This window comes from Tachypleus tridentatus, chromosome 1 (genome assembly GCF_004210375.1).
Source record: "Tachypleus tridentatus isolate NWPU-2018 chromosome 1, ASM421037v1, whole genome shotgun sequence".
NCBI classification, from domain to species: domain Eukaryota; kingdom Metazoa; phylum Arthropoda; class Merostomata; order Xiphosura; family Limulidae; genus Tachypleus; species Tachypleus tridentatus.
The window spans coordinates 162,838,923-162,853,549 of record NC_134825.1 but is presented as its reverse complement, the minus strand read 5'-3'; the positions used below and the strand labels follow the sequence as shown (position 1 = coordinate 162,853,549).

Here is a 14,627-nt window from a genome sequence, read left to right as displayed (position 1 = left end):
GAACGTTAAACTGTGACATAAAGTGTGAAGCTACCCAGTGAAGAACACTTTACTTTATTATGATAGAACGTTAAACTATGACATAAAGTGTGAAGCTACCCAGTGAAGAACACTTTACTTTATTATGATAGAACGTTAAACTATGACATAAAGTGTGAAGTTACTCAGTTGATTCTGTAAGAAGAGAAACTGGAGAAGATTAATTATTAAGGTTTTATTTTTAAACAATTGAGTTTGTTCTTTTTCCTTTGTGTTTATTATTCGCTAGAAATGAATAAAATATCTGGATTTTATTTTATTACGTACCTAATTATTAAGCTAGTTTTAATATTTCAGTCAGTTTCAAAGTCTTTACGCAAAGAAACTGAACAAATATGAAACGTAGCTTTTGAATAGTGATTTTAAGCAGTGCATTCTTGTGAATTTTTTTTTTTTCAGAATTATATCCTAGTTTTTAGATGAAGATGGAGTCTTATAATTCTCGATCCATTAAAGTGTGGCTCAAGTTCAACTATATAACCTTACCAAAAGCACAGGTACATCAGTGAACGTTGAAAAGTCCTGTCGGGTTTATATATATATTTGCGTTACACTATCAATCTGGTTGAGATGTTTTGAAGGCAAAAAAATGTGTTTCTCCAGAAAGCACGCAAGCACGTGTATCTGATATAAAGTCAATTTCTTTAATCATTCAGCAGTTAAAATGAGTTCGAAGATCTGAACTGACAATAAAGTACAACATTCTATGCGGGACTCATCGCTCAAGTGATGTATACATATTACATATTAATACTAAATTACTGTGGAGCCATCCTTGCCATACGACATTAACAGAATGACTGTTCAGCTTTTCCAGATGAACGGAATCTCAACCAGCATAAACTGGGATACTGCTCTGCAGAAAAACCATTAAAGAAACATTGGGGCCCCACCCTACTTGGAAAGAGGATTCGCTATATAATTATTAAAGACTTCCGTGGAATACCTCTTCTTGGCGTGCTTGAACAGTACTTTACATCGGTTTGAGTTTCCATTATCGTTGAAAACTTTGTGAGAGATAACATACCAGAATGGCGACTATAGCCACCTCATTGCCAATGTTCTGTAATGTAATTTGTGTTCTACTGGCTAATAAGTGATTGATGAAGAATCCAGAGAACCTCGAGCTTCGGTGTTTCCATTACCCAGATGAAGTACTGAATAATGAATGATCGTAGTAAAACAGTTCAAAGCTGTATTTTGGTCTCCTTTAATTAGATCTGAAAGCCATTGCGAGGTTCGCCAGAAACTGTTTATATTTCCATAATGTGCATTTAATTTTACTCTTTTCCAATCTAATTTTGAAGACCATTAGATTAAATATTAAAGGTGTTTTTTTTCTCTCCAAAATCTACAACACTGTCGTGACAAGTAGGGTAAAGGGGAGTAATTGTGCTTAAATCCTAGAAAGAGTTAGTATCGTTATAATTTGTACGGTGAGGCAAACATTGCTTTTAAATAATGTTTTTAAAAATAGACACAATAATGGCTACCTCTTAGAATTTACCTCACAGGTTAAGAAGCATAAATTGTCAGTATTTGCTTTATTTTTTCATATGTTATGTTTCTCTGGTGATATGATGAACTGCGACGTACACGGATGGTGATGGCTAACAAATTATTTTGAAGATGTTTTAAATTATTTGACGTATGAGCAATTATCTAATGACTACATGTTAATAGTTATTTATTATATCGTAAAAACGATTCCCAGTAATAATTAACAAAAGATAAATAAAAACGTGTAGGTCGTGAGCATGGTTAAAGAATGAGTTAATTTATTAATGTTTTGTAATTGAATGAATGGAAGTATACACGTGTTAATGTCTCTCTTTTCACATTTTTGATTTTTACAGCTAAATTGAGTAGTGAAGAAAAAATTACGCCCATACATCTACAGTTCCCCTTTGGTACAGAGGTAAGTCTTCGGATTTACAACAATCAAATAAGTGGTTCGATTCTCCTCGGTGAACACAGCAGGTACCTCGATGTAGATTTGCTATTAAAAAAAAAAAAGACGGTAAAAGTGTTCAAACATTCTCGTTTCTTAAAACAACACCACCTAATTTTACACGAATAACCAAATGTAATCTTAAAACGTTTCACGATTGTCGTCAGTGAAGGTTCGTGCGAATTATTCTGTGATACGTTGAAAACTCAAACTTATATTCAAGTATTGGACATCTGGCGTTGAGTGCCTCGTCTTGTTTGTACAAGGTTGGCAAACGCGAAGGATTTGGGGTGATAAAGTAATGTAATACTTCCAGATTAGCACTATTATTGTATCTCTGAAAGATAGTTGTTATTCCTTTTTTATGCTAATTTCTATTTTTCCTGATCCTTTAAAACAATTTTCTAATTTGCGCTTTTCATCATTGTCATTTTTAGTTATCTTAGTCCATTTAAAGTTTAAATATACACGTACTAATTTACTATTAACTTATCATTGAAACCTCTGCCTTGATATATCACTACCCTCATTTACCTCAGAGTCCTTTAGGTTTTTCCTTTGATCGAAATATATCTAGGTTTAAAAGTTTTGGGTTTTTTGAGGCTCTTTCGTACACGTTGAAAAATCATTTCTGACTGAAAGAAAAAAGATTAGTGGTGGTGATTAGCGCACGGAAAACCTCAGCCATTGGTGACCCCTGCCGAGAAAAAAAAAAGTTTATTGGACAGTGTATTCTTATGCTGCAAAAACTTTGTAAACCGACAGACAAATCAGTCTTCATTAAAAGACATAGTTAGAAAACGTTATTAATTTCAGTACTAAATTATATCACGGAACTTTTGCTAGCGAAACAGATAAACGAAAATATTGATACACAAACAGTAAAAACGAAAAGTAGATAAACATAGATCGCTTAATGATTGGAAAACGGACAAAGAGAAAGATATAGCTTTCATTTAGGCACACAAATAAAAAAATATTATATTTAGATATATATTCGAAGATGGATGGTCAGGTTAGAGTTTTACCTAGTGAGAAAAAAAATCAGATAGGAAAATACAGATAAATAAACAAGTTGAGAAATAAATGGATATTATATATCTGCATAAACATAGTTGTGTAGCTAGATAGGCAGATAAACAGTTAAAAATGGATTAACACTCCTACGAAAAGTGGGGCCTAATAGGCCCCAGAGCAACTTGAAAGGTTATTAATATTAGGCTAATAATTTTGTATTTAAATGAAATTGCCATTTAGATAGCAATTATTTTGGTAAAAATTTCATTTATTCATTCATTTCATTGCCAATGAAATGAAATCAGGCCCCACTTTTCGTAGGAGTGTTAAAGATTTACATTTTTTGTTCAGCCACTGTTTATTTAGTGTTGAGATACCAATATGAGGGTTAGCAGAGTTCTGAAAATATTGAAAAGTAATTCACTTTGACCAGCTGTTAGGAGAGTAATCATCTGGCTGGAGTCGCTACTGTGCTATGGTCACGAAGCGTATAGTTTTAAGTTAACACAATTTACGAAAAGCTTTCCAGCGTGTGATGCGTACCATGCGTAGGTAGATGAAGCATCAGACATATGTTTCTTTGTTGGCATATTTCTCGGTAGATGACCGCGTTAGCCACGAATTAATAAAATTGATTTGGTGCGAGCAAAAAATGTTTAGATACTCCGAAAAACCAATTAAGGTAATTGGCGATGATGAGCTGACGTGGTCACGAGCGAGTGCGCAGAACAATGCGTAAACACTACGTATCTTGTTACTTAGAGCCGTATACAAACAGATGTCAAGAGTCACTGAGATGTGACAGTGTGGATCTCTTGAAAGATTAGCTTTAGAATGTTAAACATTTAGATGTCTAATTAATTTTAAAGCAAGCGTCTGTCTTCGATTGCTATCTGATGTTTTAGGGTACATGTATATATTTATATATATTTGACAACAAAAAGAGAAGTCAACACAAAATGAAAGAGAGAGAGAAAATTGTGCAATTGTTCACATATGCCACAACATTTTAATACTGATGAAACAATATATTATAATATTCTTAAGTACGAACGTAAGAAATGTGAATTGTCAAGTCGAGTTGAAGTTCCGCGGCCGGACAATCTCAGGGTTTTAGGTTCGAATCCCCTCTTCCACGAAAGATTCCCTACCCTTACAGCAATGTTTTATCTGGAACAATAAATATGATTTTATTAATATATATACTTTTAATCTATGGCTTAAAGTACACATTTTCTATGATCATACAAAGCGTTTGAAAATTTTTATATAAAGATATTCATAAGACCTTAAGTGGACTCCAAGCACCATGGGTAAAGACGAAACAGCGAATACATATTTTAACATTAACAAATAAAATTCTACTACAAAAAAACAACAGTGTGAACGAGATGAAATAAAGGGTTTTAACGCACTTAAATCACTTTTAACAAATTAAGAGATTACATGTTTCATTACATGTTTTGTTAAAAGGTTTATTTGTTCCTTTGTGTTTGTGCTCGAAAAAGAACATTTAATTACATATCATTTATATTTTATTAAAAGTTTTTGTCTCTACATGGTCGCAGAATTATGTTCAATATCTAGTGATTTTTGCTGATATTTCAAATATCCGTTCAACCTTACGACATCCTGGTGTATATTAATGTACTCGTCTAAAAGCACTGGATATCGAACATATATTCTGCGACTATTAATTAGGTTTGTTTTGAAATTACAATAAAAGTCACTTGATTTTCAAACCAATGTTGCTACTATTAAGTACAATGTTTAATTTTGAAAACAATTTTTATAACAAGGACTTTAAGAAATGATATTTATATTTATATCTTAACCTAATCGACTCCAATACCAACATCCTGTGCATCAAATTCATAACGTAATCGACACAAGGTAATCTCAATTTGAGAAGAAACCGTTTTATGTTTCTATTTTTATATTAACTCAACAAACTTGTTAAATCATCAGATGAGATGTTGTCATTAACCAGCAATGGTGTGATATTAATACTAACTTCACAGGTGAAGCTGAAAATTTTCTGAAGAAGTGAAAACTGAGATGGCGTCACTATGCGATACCGCGACTCAGCCAATAGGGAAACCGCGTCCCGAATGCCACACACCTCAACTTCTGTATCATTGGTTATTAAACACGGAAATCGACAAACGTCCTGAGCTATATGCCAGTCAGCTTTTAAAACTCAAAATTTGTTACTGAAATTATTTCTTGGTCGTGAGTGCCAGTTTTAGCAATTTTAAACGTTAACCTCTATTAGGATAACTCTTTACGTATTAGAAAAACAACAAACTAATTGTTTTCTACTGCTTTTCCTTGCTTTTTTATATAGGATTTGGTTTTATATTTTCATTATAGCTGTTGTTTTTGCTGTTTTTGAAATATGCACAAAGCTGCACAATGGGCTATCTGTGCTCTGCCCACCACGGGTATCGAAACCCGGTTTTTAGCGTTGTAAATCCGCAGACATACTGCTGAGCCACTGGGGGGGGGCTCATTATAGCCCATTATCTTTGTTTCCTCATTACTTGAAACGTTTGTCACTAATTAAAGAAACATAATTCGATATAGTTATTTAAGATATTATATAATTCTTTGTGTTTTATAATTTAGGTGGTTCTTCGTTGTTGTTTGTTTTCCATACAATATACTCACGTCATACCAACCTCTGAATCTGAACAGACTGAAATCGGTGACATATCACGCCTGAAAATTATTTCAGAAGAATTGTTTCGCTGTCCTAGAAGGTAAGCACAATGTTACACAATGGACCACCTGTATTCTGCCCACCACAGTTATCGAAACACGGATTCTAGCGCTGTGAGTCCGCAGGCGTACCGCTGTGCCACTGGGGGCATTTCAGTAGAGACGAGTTAGGTTTATTACGTCAGTTTCTAACTAAAGAGTCGCTTTAAACACAGCGTGGATAACTAAGTGTTGCAGCTAATTTTTGTTTATCTATTGCTTTACAGATTATTGAACTTTATGTTTTTACTTTTAACTATTACACCATACATGGTGCTCTTTTGATGGTTTATGCGCAGTCGTTCACACCGAAATGAAGTAATTCAAGGCGGCAAACGAACACGCGCCTAAATGCACGAGTTTAACAGACCCCCTACTACAATAAAGGGGAACAGCTGGTGGCACTGTCGACAATAATTAGTCTTGGATTAACACAAATCTTACATTATAGGATTGGCATTTAAAGTGAGCACTAGAATTACTGATGGATTCTTAATTCCAATGAGTTTAATCACGTTTTCGTAGACCAGTTGTGCACCGAACTGCTTGCTCATGGTTGCAGAATTTTATTGTTCATAGGGTCTTTAAAATTAAGTCATACCCACAAAAATACCGTTGTTATCGCAATTACTTTCATCAGTAATTTCTAATTTGTGGGGTCTTCCATATCTTATCCCCAGCTGCGGATAAGTCTGCGGACTTACACTGCTAAAATCGGGGGGTTAGATTCCCCTCAGTAAACACAGCAGATAGCCCGATGTGGCTTTGCTCTAAGAAAACACACACTTACACAGAAAGTCAATTAATTTACTCTTTCTTTTCGGCTAGTTCTTTACATTGAGTTTTATAAAAGTTTGGTTGTTTTGTTTTTATGAATTTCGCACAAAGCTACTCGAGGGCTATCTGTGCTAGCCGTCCCTAATTTAATAGTGTAAGACTAGAGGGAAGGCAACTAGTCATCACCACCCACCGACAACTCTTGGGCTACTCTTTTACAAACGAATAGTGGGATTGACTCTCACATTATCACGCCCCCACGGCTGAAAGGACGAACATGTTTGGTGCGATGGGGATTCGAACCCGCGACCTCAGATTATGAGTCCAACGCCTTAACTCACCTGGCCATGCTGGGCCTGATTCTAAGGGAAGCGTTTTGTTAAAAGAAGGAAAAAAAATATGAAAATTTACCGAATAGTGGGATTGACCGTCACATTATACCGCCCCCACGGCTGAAAGGGCGAGTTTTATAAAAGACATAAACACACTCGTAAGAATTGGCAGTGGGTGGTGATGACTAGCTGCCTTCCCTCTAGTCTTACACTGCTAAATTAGGGACGGCTAGCACACATATCCCTCGTGTAGCTTTGCGGAAAATTAAAAACGAACAAACAAACATATCATGTATGAAAAAAGATGTTAAAATATACGACGAAATAAAGACCCATTGGTTGGACAGGAATACCTGAAGCGAAAGTGTAACTTTTCACACAAAACACACACAGTTCACTCAAATAAACATGCTGTTCTTTTGACCAAAGGTTTATTTACCCTGTACAACTGCAAAAATAGTGACATGATCATTTTCGATACCTGAATTTGCGAACGTTAGAGAAAACACCTCCATCTTTATTGAAAATAACCATCTGAACATTTGAATAATCGAAAACCTAAAATTATTAGTAAAGTCTCGTGTATTTTATGATATTCCATATCTAATTAAGCCCCCCCCCGCTAGTGCAGCGATATGTCTTCGGATTTACAACGCTTAAATCAGGGGTTCGATTCCCCTCGGTGGGCTCAGCAGGTAAGCCCGATGTGGCTTTGCTATAAGATAAACACATATCTAATTAAATTAAACTACTAGTTAATATTTCTATATAATGATTAAACTTACATCAGTTGTGACAGGATGTGTCTTGTCCACTTCTTAGATGTTTCACTGTCTCATCTCAAAGGTATTTATTTTGCCCCTGTCTTCTGAGAGATAAGTCACGTAAGTTAAAAAAAATACTGCAGTGAAAAGTTCGCAAAATAGTAACGCAGAGATTTCGCGAATCCACCTGTACTTTTGTGACTCTCAATAAGTGCTCGAACTAGCCTAATGTGCACTAATGTAGATTCCCTAGTGAGCTCAAAGTTACGATGACAACCGTAACAAACGAAGAGCGATGCCTGGGTGGACCTGAAACTAGCTGAGTACTGGGGGTTACCGCTTCAATAATAAAATAGTTTACTTGAAAACAAAAATGACGTCTTCAAAGACATACTCCTTTATTCTATCATAATTCCAGAAGAAAAAAAAAAAAAGTTTTATTTGCATTTTCGTAATTTATAGACGTTCCCTCCATGAGAGTACCTATACATTGAGTTGCCGATGTGTGATTTTTCTTCATGAAACTGGAAGTGTTTTGCCCTTTGACTTGTTGCGGACAGTAGACTGACTTTAAACTTAAACCCTTACTTAGTAAAGGTCTGATACACACACGGGGACCCGGCATGGCCAGCAGGTTAAAACATTAGACTCATAATCCGAGAGTCACGGGTTCGAATCTCCGGTACACCAAACATGCTCTCCTTATCAGCCGTGGGAGCGTTATAATGTAACGGTCAATCCAACTATTCGTTGGTAAAAGAGTAGGCCAAAAGTTTGCGGCGGGTGGTGATGACTGGCTGCCTTCCCTCTAGTCTTACGCTGCTAAATTAATTACGGCTAGCGCAGATAGCCGTCGTGTAGCTTTGCGCGAAATTAAAAACAAATCAAATACACACACGGATAGATATGTGCGTGTGTGTGTACATGTAAGATTTTATCACACGAGACTCTTTTCGGTAAAGTCTAAAGGCAGACTTTGAAAGTCTGTAAGTTGTTATCTGATTCACGTTCACTTTTTCATTCTTTCCTGAAATATGTTTTCGATAATTTTAAATATTATAATAAACATTTGTTTGCTTAAGTTACTTAGTCTACGATCAGGCATATCATATAATATCATATCAGGTAATTCGCCCTCCCACCCTCCAGCTTAGAATTAAATCTGAGAGCATATATGGCTAAAAAACGGGATGTGTTACGATTAGCACACAGCACAGAAAGCCCGTTTTGCAGTTTTGTGCTTGATAACAAACAAACAAATTGATTCCATTTAAAATTTAACAATGAAGCAATAATTAGTCTACAATTAAGAAGATAAGAAAGCATATATATATATATATATATAGAATATACTTATATGATAGAAAATATAATTTTTCTAGGAATAAAATCCTTCTCTGATATATTTGCGTAATACAAAAAAGGCAAATCGTTAGATCATTTACCAGAAAAGCAGCTGATGACATAAAAATATAACACTTACTGTCTGTTGTTAAATTTCGCGCAAAGCTACACGATAGCTATCTGCGCCAGCCGTCCCTAATTTAGTACCGTAAAACCAGAGGGAAAACAGGTAGTCATTGCCACCCACCGCCAACTTTTAGTTTACTCTTTTACCAACATATAGTAGGATTAATCGTAGCATTAGAACGCCCCCACAGCTGAAAGGGAGAGCATTTTTGGTGTGATGGAGTACTGAACTCGCGACCTTCAGAATGCAAGTCTAGCGTCCCTAAACACTTGGCCCTGCGGGTCAAACACTTACTGCTTCTTAATGAAACGTAACTTAACTATTTGTACGATGTAAGCCTCAGAAAACTAATTATATGCGTAATAACTACACTATATATTGATGTTTACCGAAAATTTCGTATTGTTGTTATTGTAAATCAATATTTTAATTTGAACGTTGACAATATTTTAATTTCAATGTTGATGTCATTACTTCAATGGTAAAACAACAAACTAATTTTTGGTTTCGCTTTCCAAAATTCAATGTAAATTATTATTATTTACTGTTTTTTTTAAAACATAAAGTCATCAAACTAAACACATAGAACGTGAAAGTACGAGTTACTGATTTATATTGTTGCCTAGAAAATTAGACGCGCAGGGTTGTACATTTTGATATACATAACGCGCTAAATTCCGTTTATCGAACGTAAAAAAAAAAAAAAACTGAAACGAGAGTAGCTCGTGACATGACTCAACTCGTGTGTTGCAGCTACTTTTCAGTTTGCCAAGTGGTTAAAGCACGAGACTCGTAATCCGAGGGTCACGGGTTCGAATCCAAGTCCCACAAAACATATTCACCCTTTCAGCGGTGGGGGCGTTATAATGTTAGGTCACTCCTACTGTTCGTTGGTAAAAAAAGTAGCCAAAGAGTGAGTGGTGATGACTAACTACCGTCCCTAATTTAGCAGTCTAAGAAGAGAAGGAAAACATCAAGCTTTAACTTGCATTATTCTTCCAACCTATGAAACCCTGTTATGAAATACGAAACGTCTAGGTTGAGTAAAAACATTTTTCTTCCTCTCTCGTTCTAATATTAGAAATTGTCTTTATTATCCTGATTCAATTAATATAGCATTTAACAGTTTAAACACTGAAGGAGGTAAAGACAAAAATTCGATTTTATTTTCGCACCTGCTCAAATTCGAAGACAATTAAAGAACTTATACCGGGGGTGGATTTCGTTTCTTCTTCTTCTTTTTTTTTTTGTATCCAATTACAAGTTGTTTTACTTGAATCTCTTAGGTACTTCACCATCATACGAACCATCAAATCCCCGTCACACCAAATGTACTCGCTTTTTCAGCTGTGAAAACGTTCTAATGTTTCCTTCAATCCCACTATTCATTGGTAAAAGAGCAACTCAAGTGTTGGCGGTAGATGGTGATGACTAGCTGCCTTCCCTCTAGTCTTACACTGCTAAATTAAGGACGGCTAGCGCAGATAGTCCTCGTGTAGATTTGCGCGAAATTCAAAACAAGCAAACAAGCTTTTCACTGTAAATCAAAAAATAAATTTAATTAGTATTTTCTTTAAAATAAGGTGAATGAACTTTATAATATTTTAAATCTATGTTTTTTCTGAATATTCAATATTCTATTGTAATGTAAGTCATTCAATACAACTATATACTTAGGTAGCATATCGCATACTTAATATTCGGCATCATAGGTGTTTATTGCCATCTAGCGTATTTAATCAGAAAATAAAATTATTTTTCTTATTAAATAAAGTTACATATGAAACAAGTGCTGAAACTGTCATAGCAAGTACTGTACTATACAAACAAACTACTGTCAGACAAACAAATTGCTTCAAATGATTTGAATATCTGAGGAAACAGTTTAATGTCATATTTTTTAACGTTTATTTCGATTATTTAGAAACAAAGTCAGATTTTAAAGGTTTGTTTTGTCTTTGAATTTTTGCACAAAGCTACTTGAGGGCTATCTGCGCTAGCCGTCCCCAATTTAGGAGTGTAAAACTAGAGGGAAGGCAGCTAGTCATCCCCACCCACCGACAACTCTTGGGCTACTCTTTTACCAACGAATAGTGGGATTGACTCTCACATTATCACGCCCCCACGGCTGAAAGGACGAACATGTTTGCTGCGACCTCAGATTATGAGTCCAAAGCCTTAACTCACCTGGCCATGCTGGGCCTGATTCTAAGGAAAGCGTTTTATTAAAAGAAGGAAAAAAAATATTAAAATTTACCGACAAGTGAAGATAATGATTTTTATTTATTTTCTAAGTTTATTGTCCGAGTTAAAATTGAAATATACTTACTGTCTCCATTTTCATTGAAAAAAATCTTAGTTATGAAAGAAACAGATGATCAACTGTAAGAATATAGATCTTTTTCCCACTTATTAGATGGGAATAAACAAGGTGATAAAAAATATACGTCATTCACTTAGTTACGTAGTTGTTTTGACAAATATTGTTTGTCTGACCTCGCATTCTTGTCGAGTTTGAGGTATTTCACAAGGTTCACCTTAACACCTGAATCTACACAAGGTGAACACTCATTTTATGGGTGTTAGCATGTTTATAGTATGTACATTCTTCACCTGACACGTATCTATATGTGTTCATTTATGTTTCTTTTCATTTAACAAATTCCGAGGAAAGGGGACTATTTTTTTGAATTAAAAAAATTCTACGATATAAATTTATTACCTGCTACGACTCATTTTATGAATTACGTGTGATAAAAAAGCGAATATTACTCACATGGTGTACGTAAACTGCTCTTAATACGATCAGAATGTTTGAAGTGTTAGATCTTAACCTAGCGCTGAAATTATGAACTGCAAAATCGACCCCTCTAGGTTTTGCAATATCTCTATGAGGTCCGGAAGGGAGGGAATTTCTTTAGAACACAACTAACCTTTTAGTGTATCTAATACCAAAGTACTTCGAGTTTGGGGTTAATAACAAAAATGAATAATAATAATAATGGTTATTGCCATAAGGGAAGTTCATGTATTCATCAAAATGCAATGCAAACGAGAATAATTTAGGAGGAGTTTGGACTGTTGTATTCTTTTCTTTCTTTGACTCAAGGGCTGGGTTTGAGAGTATAACGTTTCACAGAAATTACAGGAAGTAGGGCGAATCAAGCAGTGTTTAAAGAAATGATTTTAGAACACGCATTCGAGTACATATAAAACTGTGATAATTATATCATATAATATATTAACAAATTATTGACTTACTAAACTCCAAAATATGACTTCATTTATTGTGTTACACACCTGGTCAGCCTTTCAGAAAATAAAAACAACTACAAACTGAAAATAAAAATAAATTGAAGAAGAAATGAAGTATCGGGTAAACAAATGTAAGCCTAAACGACTTAAAGAGTTAGAATGCAAGAGTATAGTAGACACACAAGACTCAATAATACTGATATATCTGTGATTACCTGTTACTCTAAACTGGAATAATGGGAAAATAAAGAAACATAAATGACACACAAGAAAAACATGCTATAAAGAAGCCTTTTATATCCACCTAATGATAATATCTAGTACAGCTTTTAAAACATTCAGATAAGTTAGTTGGTTCAACTCATAATAGGATGAAATCTAGGCAAGTGGATAACATATCAGTATCTACATCAATTGTCTGTTTACTTTGAATTTCGCGGAAAGCTAAACGAGTGCTATCTGCGCTAGCCGTCCCTAATTTAGCAGTGTAAGACTAGAAGGAAGGCAGCTAGTCTTCACCACCCACCACCAACTCTTGGACTACTCTTTTACCAACGAATAGTAGGATTGATCATTACATTATGATACCCCCACGGCTGAAAGGACGCACATATTTGTGTAGTTTACGACGAAATGTTAGACACTAAAACATATTTGTTAAAGTAACTAGTTAATTACATTAACCATCTAATTATTTGTAAATGTGTTTTCTGAAAACCAAGGAAAGATTTCCTGTTGCTTCTGTACAAAATCAGTAACAATAATATATTTTATTATATACAGTACGAAAGTAACATTTATTTTATATGCCTAAGTGTGCGTCATACATACAGCCTATAAATGCCAACTTTTATCGCTCTAAACTGGTATAAAAGTACGCACTAAATATAACAATCTAACCAAATTGGTTATAGAAAACTTCCCAGTGAAGTTCCATTCACACAGTTAGCTCAGCCATAAATCTCGGCCTCCTGGCGACAAGTCGGCGTTTCTACTACTTATAAATCAACAATCTGTGAATCCAGATCCAGAACAAAGTTGGAGTAATCCAGAAAGATTAGAACATGATGCTAGGCTCATCGCTACTGATGAAATAACATGTTATGGAGTGAATATTTTCATGGTAGAAATTTTCCCACATCACGTTTTATTTTTATTACCATTGTTTACAATAAAATCTAAAGCTGTGTGAATGGAAAATATTCAAATAAAATAATAATAATAGATGGCATTAAAAATAAAATAGATAAACAATATTGCTTCATTAATAAGTCCTTATTATAAGTCCTTACCTTATAAGTCTAGTTTGTAAATTACAGAGACAGAATGTATAATAATTACAGTTAACTTACGTAATTAAGTTCACATAAAGAAAAGTCGTTGTTCAGGAAAACTGATAATTTAAACAATGCCTAGACAACGTCTTTTGTCTTTCGTTCGGGCTGAAGAACCTTGGTATTGGAATAAAGGCCTCATAAGCGCTGGATATGACGTATATAGTGCGGATGACATATTGTAATATGTCTTTGCTTTCATACATCAGTTTCTATAAGTGTTTTCTCCAAAGCGCTCTGGTAATACTTTTGAAAAATAGAATTGAAATTAACGAGAAAATTCGTTAATTAATTTGCAAACTAAAATACTGATTTTAGTCGAACGTGTAATGAAGAAAGAACATAGTGACACATCTTAAATATATCACCTGTTACACATGTTTCAGAAAAAAAAACATGCTCATATTAGATCAGATATCACTTACAATTTAGCGCATATATATATTTTTTTTCTATACTGAAGGCCCCCTGCTAGTACAGCGGTAAGTCTACGGATTTACAACGCTAAGATCAGCAGTTCGATTCCCTCGGTGGGCTCAGCAGATAGCCCGATGTGGCTTTGCTATAAGAAAACACACACAACTCACATTGTATTGAAGTCCCCTGGTGGGGCAGTGGTAATTCTTCAAATTTACAACTCTAAAATCAGGGGTTCGGTGAGCACAGAAGACAAACCAATGTGGCTTTGATACAATTAAACAAATATATGTATACATACACACATATACTAATTTAGCTTATATAATATTCACTACATAAAGATCACATAATGCTTGTGATGTAATGTATACATGGATCATATGAAGTGGAATAATAGTAGAATAACCTTTATAAATGTTAGATAACACGCGTACGTGTGTTACTATAGAGACTGTCAGAGTAAATTAGATAACAGGTATATATATATATATATATATATGTTACTAT

The 14,627-nt window shown here is 34.7% G+C and overlaps 1 long non-coding RNA gene across 1 annotated transcript; it reads right to left on the bottom strand.

Moving 5' to 3' along the window:
• Window positions 1–1,860: 1,860 nt before the first annotated feature.
• Window positions 1,861–7,949, bottom strand: LOC143256473 (uncharacterized). Its single transcript, XR_013031388.1, has 3 exons — window positions 7,662–7,949; window positions 4,062–4,177; window positions 1,861–2,038 (listed from the first exon to the last, which is right to left on the bottom strand). It is a non-coding gene; the product is annotated as an uncharacterized LOC143256473 (long non-coding RNA).
• Between the last annotated feature and the right edge of the window lie 6,678 nt (window positions 7,950–14,627).